The sequence below is a fragment of the Phyllobates terribilis genome, unplaced genomic scaffold (assembly GCF_046119375.1).
Source record: "Phyllobates terribilis strain yellow unplaced genomic scaffold, ASM4611937v1 Scaffold_3__8_contigs__length_932513732, whole genome shotgun sequence".
Taxonomy (NCBI): Eukaryota; Metazoa; Chordata; class Amphibia; order Anura; family Dendrobatidae; genus Phyllobates; species Phyllobates terribilis.
The window spans coordinates 851,519,023-851,532,541 of NW_027362763.1; positions in this window are offsets into that span (position 1 = coordinate 851,519,023).

Below are 13,519 nucleotides of genomic sequence, written 5' to 3' on the forward strand. Positions count from 1 at the left end.
CCGATGCCTAACAGGGAATAATGTTTTTAATATACTGTACTGCATGGCTCTTGTAAGGGGCACTGCAAGTTCCTCCGTCCTAATTTTTGGCAACTTTTGCTTCGAAGGCATAGGCAAAAACTATGGGAGACCCACTCCCCAATAATGGGAATAATGTTTTTAATATGCTGTACTGCATGGCTCTTGTAAGGGGCATTGCAGGTTCTTCCGTCCTAATTTTTGGCAGCTTTTGCTTGGATGGCATAGGCAAAGACTATGGGAGACCCACTCCCTATTAATGGGAATAATGTTTTTAATATGCTGTACTGCATGGCTCTTGTAAGGGGCATTCAAATCGTCTTGTTAAGCTACTGTGACCTCCACGTCTCTTCCAAGGGTCATTGATATTGTCTTTTTATTCCACTGTGACCTCCACGTCTCTTCCAAGGGGCATTAAAACCGTCTTGTTAAGCTACTGTGACCTCCACGTCTCTTCCAAGGGGCATTAAAACCGTCTTGTTAAACCACTCTGAACTCCACGTCTCTTCCAAGGGGCATTAAAATCGTCTTGTTAAGCTACTGTGACCTCCATGTCTCTTCCAAGGGTCATTGATATTGTCTTTTTATTCCACTGGGACCTACACCACTCTTCCAAGGGGCATTGATAATGTCTTTTTATTCCACTGTAACCTCCACCATTCTTCCAAGGGGCATTGATATTGTCTTTTTATTCCACTGGGACCTCCACGTCTCTTCCAAGGGGCATTAAAACCGTCTTGTTAAACCACTCTGAACTCCACGTCTCTTTCAAGGGGCATTAAAACCGTCTTGTTAAGCTACTGTGACCTCCACGTCTTTTCCAAGGGGCATTAAAACTGTCTTGTTAAACCACTCTGAACTCCACAGCTCTTCCAAGGGGCATTGAAATGTTGTTTTTAATAACCTCTAACCTCCACGACTCTTCCAATGGGCATTGCATTTCCTCCTAATTTTAGTCAGCTTTTGCTTTTCAATGCATAGGCGAACACTAAGGGAGACCCACTCCCCAATAATGGGTAGAAGGTTTGTAGTACGCTGTAATCCACGTCTGTTTCAAGGGGCATTGCAGTTCCTCATAATTTTTGGAAAGCCTTCCATTCACTGCTTAGGCCAACAGTGTACAGGAGACCCAGTTGCTATAAATGGAAAAACGGTTTAGCTAAGGCCCTCTGCCCTCCATGTCACTTCCAAGGGGCATTGGAGTGCCTCGAAATTTTTGGTAGGCATTGCACTCACTGTATGCCCTATAACTGTGTAGCTGAACCGCTCCTTTTGGTACAGAAACATATCCTACAAGACATGTGTGGTTGACTGGCCTGATATTGATGTGAATGGTCCCTGTTCCTCCTGCTCTTTCTCCTTTGCCACCACCTCATACATCATTCATCACCTGAAACTTTGTTTTAACGGGAGTCATAGAACTGGGATAGTAGCAGGAAAACATCGAGCAATCCTCGGAGGAGGTAGGATATGCGCCAAAACGCTAACCACCTCAGGCCTAGCCACTACTACATACATGCGCTTGCATTCCAAGGAACAGAAAGCTAAGGAGATGGATGGCCTCATGATCATGAATAATTTACTCGTTGTGTAGGAGGCCGACCACTGCTGCTGTCTACCTTCTGAACTTTGTGTTGAAGCCTGATTGACCCAGGACCCGCAATCCTCTATGTCTGAAGGACGTGTTGCATCCCAGTGTCCAACTGTGTCCCAGCTTTCACAATATTAACCCAGTGTGAAGGCGTCAGTGAGATGGACCATCCCTGGCCACATTCACTTGTCCACGTGTTTGTGATTAGGCTGTCCTTCCCACTAAATGCACTGGGGAGGGCACAGGTAATGTTTTGGTATGCGCGCTTGTGAATAAGGCCGTTTATGGACACCCGGCCGCCCCCAGGCGGCTGGGGACCGAGTATGGACACCCGGCCGCCCCCATGCGGCTGGAGGCTAAGCGTGGACACCCGGCCGCCGGGCGGCTGGGGACTGAGTATGGATACCAGGCCGCCGACGCAACCATGATGTAGTGGCCAGATTCCGCCTCCACATGCCTAAAAGGCCCAATTTCAAGTGCAAGCAAGCAAGCAGTATGGTATTGCAGCCTGGGGGTGGGTGGGTGGCAGGCTGCATACTTGCGCTTGCATTGCAAGGAATGGAGGAGGTACAATTGAACACTGCCCTGGGACAAGGACTTGAACGGGGATAGTTGCAACGACAGGTGCAGGGCGGGAGGCATCTTCGCATGTGCCATGAACAGGGGGTTGGCGTGCACACACTACAGCGGAATAGGCTGTCCTTACCACTGGGGATTGCACAGGTAATGTTTTGGTATGCGCGCTTGTGTATAAGGCACACCGGGACAAATAGGGGAGGCTGAGGACCAAGTATGGACACCCGGCCCCTCCCTGGCGGCTGGGAACCGAGTGTGGACACCCGGCCACCGGGCAGCTGGGGACTGAGTATGGATACCAGGCCGTCAATGCAGCCATGACATGGTGGCCGGCATCTGCCTCCACAAGCCTAAAAGGCCTCATTTCAAGTGCAAGCAAGCTAGCAGTATGGTATTGCAGCCTGGAGGTGGGTGGGTGGCAGGCTGCACACTTACGCTTGCATTCCAAAAAAACAAAGCAGATGCTAACTTCTATCATCATCATCATCATGCTCCTCACCTTGGCATTCTCAACTCCCCTGATGGAGAAGCCAGGGCCCACCGGAGGAGTCTCTGGTTGTCTGGTGGGCTCGTCCAATGCTGCCCTAAAGCAGGCCAGGCTAAGAAAAGTTTGGGAAAGGTTCCCGGGACAAATAGTGGCGGCTGGGGACTGAGTATGGAGACATAGCCACCGACGCAGCCATGAGGTAGTGGCCAGCTTCGGCCTCCTCCAAACTAAAAGGCCCCATTTCAAGTGCAAGCTAGCATTATAGTATTGCAGCCTGTGGGTGGGTGGGTGGTTGGCTGCATATTTGCGCTTGCATTGCAAGGAATGGGGGAGGTACAATTGAACACTGCCCTGGGACAAGGACTTGCATGGGGATAGTTGCAAGTCTGCATCTTCTGATGCGGCAAGGATCACTTCTGATGGGCACACTTTAGGCAGTGACCGGGGTGTCATAGATGCTTCCAGGGGTCTTCCCCATGCTGTTCCCATGTCTTTTAAGCACTGTATGCATGTGTCACACAGCACATGGCCAGATAAGATTGTAAAATGTTAAAACGACATTTCCCGGTGAATGCATTTGTCACGGTTGAAAGCAATACAAAAGTGCAAAAACGCATAAAAAATGCTACTTGTGAACATAGCCCAAGATGTGGAGGAGTATTTTTGTTTTTGGTTATTTATTTTACCTTATACACAAGTCTTTACCCTGGAAAGGATGTTCCTTAACATATTTCACAGGAAAACAGTTTCAGTTTTGTTTTTGAACGTTTTATTGTGAGCCCGTAAAAGTGCCTTAATACCTCTGACCACGTTGTTGATAGCAGTGACCTGGGGGTCAGAAATGCTTCCTGGGGCGATGCCCATGCTGTCCCCATGTCTTTTGAGCACTGTCACTATCGTTTTGGCCACTTTTTAGGCTTTCTACAGCCTGCCGGGGGTGCCGCCGCAAAAATGCTCTGGTCTCCCATAGACTAACATTGGGCTCGTTGCTCGGGTCGAGCACCCGAGTATCACGGTGAGCTTGGCCCGAGATTGGAGCACCCAAGCATTAGTGCTCGCTCAACACTACTGATCACATCTTTCTTTGTTTTTTTGTTGTTTTTTTATTTTGTAGAAATCCATTCACCTAAAATGAAAACAGATATTCCGTATCATTTTGTGTATTTTATCTTGTAAAGCCGATAAAATATGTTTCAGTGTCTATTCAGAGCAGAGAAGATTCTTGAGTTTTCCCCATTGTATCTTGAAACTAAATGGCAGTTCTATAAATTATTCAGCTGTAGAAAAAAATCTAATAAATACATTAATTTAGCATTGACTTTTCTGAAATTATTGACATATCCACAGGATAAACCAATAAGGCTGCGTGCCCACTATGCGTTTTTCAAGCGTTTTTGCCGCGGAATTTCTGCAGAGAAAACGCTTAAAAACGCTTGGTAATACGTGCCCCATGGTCCCCAATGATAATCCGCATGTGCTGTGCACATGCTGTGGAAATTTCCGCTGCGCATTATTATTGCGGAAAAATATGCAGCATGTCCATTAATTTGGCGGACATGCAGCGTAATTGCCGCCATTGACTTGTATTGAAACGCTTGATATCCGCATAACTACATGTGCACACGCAGATATGAAGCGATTTAATGTGCGGATGGTACCCAGGTCTGGAGAAAATGAGACTCTCCTCAAGACCGGGGTACCATAGTACCTGTAAAAAAAAAGAATTTAAAATAAAAAATAAAAATTATACTTACCTTCCGATGGCCCCCGGTCTTCTCAGCGATGCGTGCGGTGTGTTGGTCGGCTCGTGGTGGTGTGAGGATCTGACATGATGTCATTTAGTCATGTGACAGGTCACGCGACCGCTGACGTCGGTGGTCGCATGACCTGTCACATGACTCAATGACCTCATGGCAGGTCCTTTCACACACCCGCGAGACACCGGGGAGACCGGACGCATCGTAGAAGGAGACCGGGGGCCATCGGAAGGTAAGTATAATCTTTATTTTTCACCATTCTTATTCTTTTTTTTAAACTATTACTTGGTCACACTATATAAATCCATGCCGGTTGCATGGATTTATATAATGTGACCAAGTTGTCAAGTACTTTTACAAGTGATGCTAAAATCGCTTGGAAAAGCGCTTGACAACCTGCATGCAGAAATGCATGCAAAAATGCTTGACAAATGCTTCTACCTGGCGGGAAAAATGCATGTAAAATCCACATGCGTTTTTCCTGCCAGGGAGAAGCGGAAAAAATATGCAGCATTTCTGCATCGTGGGCGCATAGCCTAACTGTCTTACATGGGAACATGTACTTACCATATAAAGAAAAATACTTCGTTTAGCACCACAGTATACATGCGTGACTCTCTCCACTAATTTGTATGGGATTTCTGAATATAGTCAAGCAAGGGTGCTTTAACCTTTTCCTGAGTTGGCAATTTCCCATTGTTGCACATTTGTTTTTTCCTTCCCTTCTTTCAAAACCCACAACTTTTCCACTTATATATTGACATAGACATATGAAGGCTTATTTTTTGCTGGGTGAGTTGTAATTTTGTATGATCCTCATTTTACCATTCAATGCACTGGAAATAGGAAAACATTCCAAGAGGGATAAAATTGTGAAAAAGAGCAATTCCGCAATAGTTTTTTGGGGTTTTCTTTTTACAAAATTTATTACATTGTAAAATGACTTCTCAACATGATTATACAGGTCAGTAGACTCAGTACAATTAGAGCAATACCTAAGTTATATCATTTTTAAGTGGTGAAAAAAATTAGTAAATTCATAAAGAAGAGTTTCACTTGTGTCATCATGTTCCGAGTCCCATAACATTTTCATTTTTCAGTAGATGAAGGGCTTGTTTTTTTCTGTGGTGAGCTGATGTTTTTGTACATACTATTTTGGGGTACATACAATATTATCATTTCTTCTAATTAAATTTTTTGTGTAATTGTGGAGGCAAAAAACAGCAATTTGTGTGTTTCAATTTTTTTCTCATTACGTCACTTACAAATTGAGTTCATAATTTTATACTTTGATAGATCAGTTTTTATGGACGTGGCAGCACCAAATAGGTGTATATAAATATATGTATATACACTGCTCAAAAAATAAAGGGAACACTTAAACAACAGAATATAACTCCAAGTAAATCAAACTTCTGTGAAATCAAACTGTCCACTTAGGAAGCAACACTGATTAACAATCAATTTCACATGCTGTTGTGCAAATCGAATAGACAATAGATGGAAATTATTGGCAATTATCAAGACACGCTCAATAAATGAGTGGTTCTGCAGGTGGGGACCACAGACCACATCTCAGTACCAATGCTTTCTGGCAGATGTTTTGGTCAGTTTTGAATGTTGGTTGTGCTTTCACATTTGTGGTAGCATGAGACGGACTCTACAACCCACAAATGTTGCTCAGGTAGTGCAGCTCTATCCAGGATGGCACATCAATGCGAGCTGTGGCGAGAAGGTTTGCTGTGTCTGTCAGCGTAGTGTCCAGAGGCTGGAGGTGCTACCAGGAGACAGGCCAGTACACAAGGAGACATGGAGGGGGCCACAGGAGGGCAACAAACCAGCAGCAGAACCGCTACCTCCGCCTTTGTGCAAGGAGGAACAGGAGGAGCACTGCCAGAGCCCTGCAAAATGACCTCCAACAGGCCACAAATGTGCATTTGTCTGCACAAACGGTTAGAAACTGACTCCATGAGGGTGGTATGAGGGCCCAACGTCCACAGGTGGGGGTTGTGCTCACAGCCCAACACCATGCAGGACGCTTGGCATTTGCCACATTTGCCACAGAACACCAGGATTGGCAAAGTCACCACTGGCGCCCTGTGCTCTTCACAGATGAAAGCAGGTTCACACTGAGCACATGTGACAGACGTGACAGAGTCTGGAGACGCCATGGAGAGCGATCTGCTGCCTGCAACATCCTTCAGCATGACTGGATTGGCAGTGGGTCAGTAATGGTGTGGGGTGGCAATTCTTTGGAGGGCCGCACAGCCCTCCATGTGCTCGCCAGAGGTAGCCTGACTGCCATTAGGTACCGAGATGAGATCCTCAGACCTCTTGTGAGACCATATGCTGGTGAGGTTGGCCCTGGGTTCCTCCTAATGCAGGACAATGCCAGACCTCATGTGGCTGGAGTGTGTTAGCAGTTCCTGCAAGATGAAGGTATTGAAGCTATGGACTGACCCGTCTGTTCCCCAGACCTGAATCCGATTAAGCACATCTGGGACATCATGTCTCACTCCATCCACCAACGTTCGACCACAGACTGTCCAGGAGTTGGCGGATGCTTTAGTCCAGGTCTGGGAGGAGATCCCACAGGAGACCATCCGTAACCTCATCAGGAGCATGCCCAGGCATTGTAGGGAGGTCATACAGGCACGTGGAGGCCACACACAATACTGAACCTCATTTTGACTTGTTTTAAGGACATAGCATCAAAGTTAGATCAGCCTGTAGTGTGCTTTTCCACTTTAATTTTGGGGGTGACTCCAAATCCAGGCCTGCATTGGTTAATAAATTTGATTTCCATTGATGATTTTTGTGTGATTTCGTTGTCAGCACATTCAGCTTTGTATTCAATGAGAATATTTCATTCATTCAGATCTAGGATGTGTTATTTGAGTGTTCCCTTTATTTTTTTAAGCAATATATATATACCAGTACAGACCAAAAGTTTGGACACACCTTCTCATTTAAAGATTTTTCTGTATTTTCATGACTATGAAAATTGTACATTCACACTGAAGGCATCAAAACTATGAATTAACACATGTTGAATTATATACTTAACAAAAAAAGTGTGAAACAACTGAAAATATGTCTTATATTCTAGGTTCTTCAAAGTAGCCACCTTTTGCTTTGATGACTGCTTTGCACACTCTTTGCATTCTCTTGATGAGCTTCAAGAGGTAGTCAGCAGAAATGGTTTTCACTTCACAGTTGTGCCCTGTCAGGTTTAATAAGTAGGATTACTTGCCTTATGAATGGGGTTGGGACCATCAGTTGTGTTGTGCAGAAGTCAGGTGGATACACAGCTAATAGTCCTACTGAATAGACTGTTAGAATTTGTATTATGGCAAGAAAAAAGCAGCTAAGTAAAGGTAGTCACCGGAAATGGTCTTCCAACAATCTTGAAGGAGTTCCCAGAGATGCTTAGCACTTGTTGTCCCTTTTGCCTTCACTCTGCGGTCCAGCTCACCCCAAACCATCTCGATTGGGTTCAGGTCTGGTGACTGTGGAGGCCAGGTCATCTGGCGTAGCACCCCATCACTCTCGTTATTGGTCAAATAGCCCTTACACAGCCTGGAGGTGTGTTTGGGGTAATTGACCTGTTGAAAAATAAATGATGGTCCAACTAAACGCAAACCGGATGGAATAGCATGCCGCTGCAAGATGCTGTGGTAGTCATGCTGGTACAGTATGCCTTCAATTTTGAATAAATCCCCAACAGTGTCACCAGCAAAGCACCCCCACACCATCACACCTCCTCGCCCATGCTTCACGGTGGGAACCAGGCATGTAGAGTCCATCCGTTCACCTTTTCTGCGTCGCACAAAGACACGGTGGTTGGAACCAAAGATCTCAAATTTGGACTCATCAGACCAAAGCACAGATTTCCACTTGTCTAATGTCCATTCCTTGTGTTCTTTAGCCCAAACAAGTCTCTTCTGCTTGTTGCCTGTCCTTAGCAGTGGTTTCCTGTCAGCTATTTTACCATAAAGGCCTGCTGCACAAAGTCTCCTTTTAACAGTTGTTGAAGAGATGTGTCTGCTGCTAGAACTCTGTGTGGCATTGAACTGGTCTCTAATCTGAGCTGCTGTTAACCTGTGATTTCTGAGGCTGGTTACTCGGATAAACTTATCCTCAGAAGCAGAAGTGACTCTTGGTCTTCCTTTCCTGGGGCGGTCCTCATGTGAGCCAGTTTCTTTGTAGCGCTTGATGGTTTTTGCAACTGCACTTGGGGACACTTTCAAAGTTTTCGCACTGACTGACCTTCATTTCTTAAAGTAATGATGGCCACTTGTTTTTTTTTACTTAGCTGCTTTTTTCTTGCCATAATACAAATTCTAACAGTCTATTCAGTAGGACTATCAGCTGTGTATCCACCTGACTTCTGCACAACACAACTGATGATCCCAACCCCATTCATAAGGCAAGTAATCCTACTTATTAAACCTGACAGGGCACAACTGTGAAGTGAAAACCATTTCCGCTGACTACCTCTTGAAGCTCATCAAGAGAATGCAAAGAGTGTGCAAAGCAGTCATCAAAGCAAAAGGTGGCTACTTTGAAGAACCTAGAATATAAGACATATTTTCAGTTGTTTCACACTTTTTTTGTTAAGTATATAATTCCACATGTGTTAATTCATAGTTTTGATGCCTTCAGTGTGAATGTACAATTTTCATAGTCATGAAAATACAGAAAAATCGTTAAATGAGAAGGAGTGTCCAAACTTTTGGTCTGTACTGTATATATATATATATATATATATATATATATATATATATATATATATATACATATACGCATATACAGTATATATATTATTTATATTTTTATTGGAGAAAGAAAAGGGGTGATTACAATTTAAAAAAAAAAGCTAGTATTTATACACATGTATGGGTGTTTACAGTAGAGTCCTGGCTGCCCTGTCAACCCATTAGCACCAATCAAACACGTTGTAGTGGGCCGATGGGCATATTGAATGATGTGTCCCCCTGACTTCCTAAATGATGCTGTCAGAGTTTGACAATGGTGTTTCAGTGGCTAACAGCAGTAGGCGCCGCTCAGCTCCACACACTGCTGCTTGAAGCTGATAATGGCTGTGTAGCAGTTGTAGCGTCAGCATCTCTGCCTCCTGCCGGGCAGCGACGCCAATCCACTCACCGCCGCGGTCCCGGTCTGGCGTCCTCCAGCTCCCCTGCTGCTGCCCTGCATGCGCACACCTCGCACAGTTTCCCGGGCACTGTGCTTAGGGCGTGCGCTCCCTCCCTCTTAAAGGGGCCGCACGCGTCATCCTAAAGAGTCCCCAGCCAATGGCCGGAGGACTACTCCTATTTAAAGCACCTCCTCCAAAATCGAGGTGCCTGTGCAAGATTGTTGTTTATGTGTTAACACTCTCCTCAGTCCTTAAGTCCCTGTGCCCGCCAGTCTGTCTAGCAGTCGTGCCCGCCAGCTTGTCTATCAGCCGTGCCCGCCTGCCTGTCTACCTGCCGTGCCCGCCTGTCTGCCTACCTGTATCACCTGTCTGTCTACCGGCCGTGCTCATCTGCTGTACCTGTCAGCTTCAGCCATCTGACTCGTGGGAGTTGCCTGCTCTCACACAAGGTCGGTCCCAGAGTGGCACCTGGTTCACCTTCCCGGTCCCTCCTTGGTTCACTGAGTCGACTAAGCCGCCGTGTGGCCAAGGTCGGTCCGGGTAATCACTTAGTCACCCCCATCTGGTCCCTCCTTGCTTCACAGCACAGAGGTTCCACCACCCGGACCCGTAACAGCAGTCTGATGGGAAACATGCAAACTCAGTTCTTGAGCTTGCATCAAGGACAGGGATCCAATATATGCCATAGTAGTAATAATAATAATAGTAGTACGCCATATGTGGGGAAAGGGTTGATGTCCTAAAAATTAGTATTTCCCTCACAATAAAATATACATTTCTGGGCAATGTCCAATAGTCAGTTGTGTCCATATTTCCCTTTGATGCTAGGATTTGTCCACCAGGACTGAAGGGTCGAATATTTGTTTCTTCCTCCACTCATTCTTTGAACTTATTACTCTTCCCCTTGTTGGCTAAAAATGCTGTTGCTCTGTAGGAAAAAGTCCAGTACATGTTCCTGTCAGCCAATATGATGGGCTTCCTTTATAGTTTGTATGCCATTGCCAAGGGTTTAAGTCCTGAATATAGGTTGTCCCACTCACTGTTGCAAACATCCAATATGCAAAGAACTGATGAACAGCTTTACTGCTGTGCAGGAAAATACTCTGAAGGTGCTGCAGTCCTTAAAAGGGTATCCCCAGGGTTCAAAATTAACCCCTATGCATGGTAAAAATAATGATTTACTGATCTCTGGGATCTGACTGCTAGGACCCCAATTGATCCTGAGAACCAGTGCTCTGAAAATCCCCTTGTGAATGTAGTGGTGGTCAAGCATACACACACCACTTTGCTCTACACCCTTCTGTCCTCAGCTGGTAATCACAGTAGATGCCAGCTGAACTTCATTGAGTAGAAGTAGGGTTTTGTAGCATTACAAGCCCAGCCCAGTAGCCCAGAATGACATTTGTTGGGGGTGTTCTTTTTTCCCTTGTATGACACTTCTTTCTTATAAGTGGGTAAAATAATGCAGGGGAAAAGTAACCGCCCCCAAAGACAAATGTTTTCCAAAACCTCGTTGGTTGCAGCAAAAATTAAAATGTAAACTTTACAAGCTAATATCTCTAACAATGGATATGAGAAATGAAAAAATAAAAAAACTATTTTTTTCAGCTCTGCATCCATTATTCCATGATGTAGCAAGTTTAAGGTGCTAAAACTTTTGAAAGGTCTTCTGTAAGAAGAGGTTGTGCAAGTAGTAGTTTTAGCTTTCTTGTGAATTTGGTATAAATGTCCCCATGTATTGGTAGAACAAGGGTCCTCTGACTCCTATTTTCCTATATTATTATTATTATTATTATTAATTTCTAGATTTCTTATATAATTTCTTCCTATATCCCCAGGCAAGGTTAGGAATGCAACTGCACTCTGCATTTAGAGGTGATCACATACTGTATATATGCAGCATTTTTGAGTCAGTTTTTCTAAAAAAAATTGCATCTAATTTGTCAAACTGTAAAATATATGAAAAAATGCAATGTGTGGAGCCTTAGAGGAAACATATTAAGAGGATCAAAAACACTTTAAACTACCCCAATTACCTTCTAGCCCTTTATCCAAGCATCCCAGTAATGTATTTAGTTTTTAATAGAGATGCACATATTTCTGCACAATTGACATATATACAGCATCTGGCTCTATGCAATTGAATCTGGATAAATCCAGAGAGGCATTTACCCACCAACTAGTAAGTAGCTGTAGTTACACCTCCATGGGCATGATTGACATTCCTTGCACTGTTCACATTTTCTCAGCCCACCTGCTCTGCAGTAGGCTTCCTAAAGAGTCTGCTTTAGAATCGGGAAACTATGAGCACAGTTGTGACAGGGGAAGACAGATGCCTGAAGGAGTGTGAAATGCCTATGCTAATAGTTGGGCTGTACCTGTCTATCATGCTAAAGGGGGTGTGACATCAGCTACCAAGTCAGGCCAAGTGTTGATGAATAAACATCACATTGGAACTAGCCCAGGTGGAATTTGTTGTCCATTGGCTAAAGCAGTGATAACAATGGCATTTACAGTATTTAGACTCCATTTACATCATGCTAAGAGCCTTTCGTTAGAGGTATACATTCCGTCTCTGACCAAAGACTGCTACATATACAAGGGGCAATACTGATAGTGGAAGGATCCTGTGCAGGGATTGTGTCTGAAGCACCCTCCTCCCCATTAGGCCCACTTTCACATTTACATGTATATTCACATTAGGCACAGACACATAATCATAGAATTTTAGAGTTGGAGGGGACCCTCCAGGGTCATAGTGACCAACCCCCTACTCAATGCAAGATTCACTAAACCATCACAGACAGATGTCTTTCCAGCCTCTGTTTGAAGACACATTCTTACGCATTACTCAAACATTTGCACATTACACACGCATATACATAATACATACAGATGCTTCTCACTAAATTAGATTATCATCAAAGTACCAATACCTGGTTTAAAAACAACAGTATCACTGTGCTTGATTGGACAGCAAACTCGGCTGACCTTAACCCCATAGAGAATCTATGGGATATTGTCAAGAGGAAGATGAGAGACACCAGACCCAACAATGCAGACGAGGTGAAGGCTGCTATCAAAGCAACCTGGGCTTCCATAACACCTCAGCAGTGCTACAGGCTGATCGCCTCCAGGCCACGCCACATTGATGCAGTAATTGATGCAAAAGGAGCCCCGTCCAAGTATTGAGTGCATTTACTGAACTTACATTTCAGTAGACCAACATTTCGGATTTTAAAAACATTTTTCAAGCTGTTATTATAAAGTATTCTAATTTACTGAGATAATGACTTTTGTGTTTTTTTTGGCTGTAAGCCATAATCATCAACATTAACAGAAATAAACACTTGAAATAGATCACTCTGTTTGTAATGACTCTATATAATATGAGTTTCACTTTTTATATTGAAGAACTGAAATAAATTAACTTTTTGATGATATTCTAATTTAGTGAGATGCACCTGTACATATTCCCAAACATGAATAAAATACACTTGTGCAGATAACACATGCATTCGCACAATGACATTTTTGATGCACTTCAGTTCAGGCGATCAGTTTTTTTCTTTGTTCAGTCATTCAAAGTTTTACAGCCAAAACTTTATTTTAAAAAAAGTTTAGCTCTATGAGGTCTTGTTTTCTTACTTGCCATTTTGCCAAACACGCATGCAGGTATTACATTTCTATTACCTTCTTTATGGGTTTAATGGCAGAGAAAAAAAATCGCCATTTGTTTTGCAACATTTACCAATCACCATAATCTGTTCCCCGCATTGGATAGGTTGTTATGATACCAAGCATACTAAATATTTCAATGTAATTTGCTGATTTGTGATGTTTAATTTAAAAAAATGTAGTAAGGGGGTTTTCTGGCCTCTAGACAAATTTCTGCAGTAAATCTATATGCACACTGTCACAATTCCTCTTTA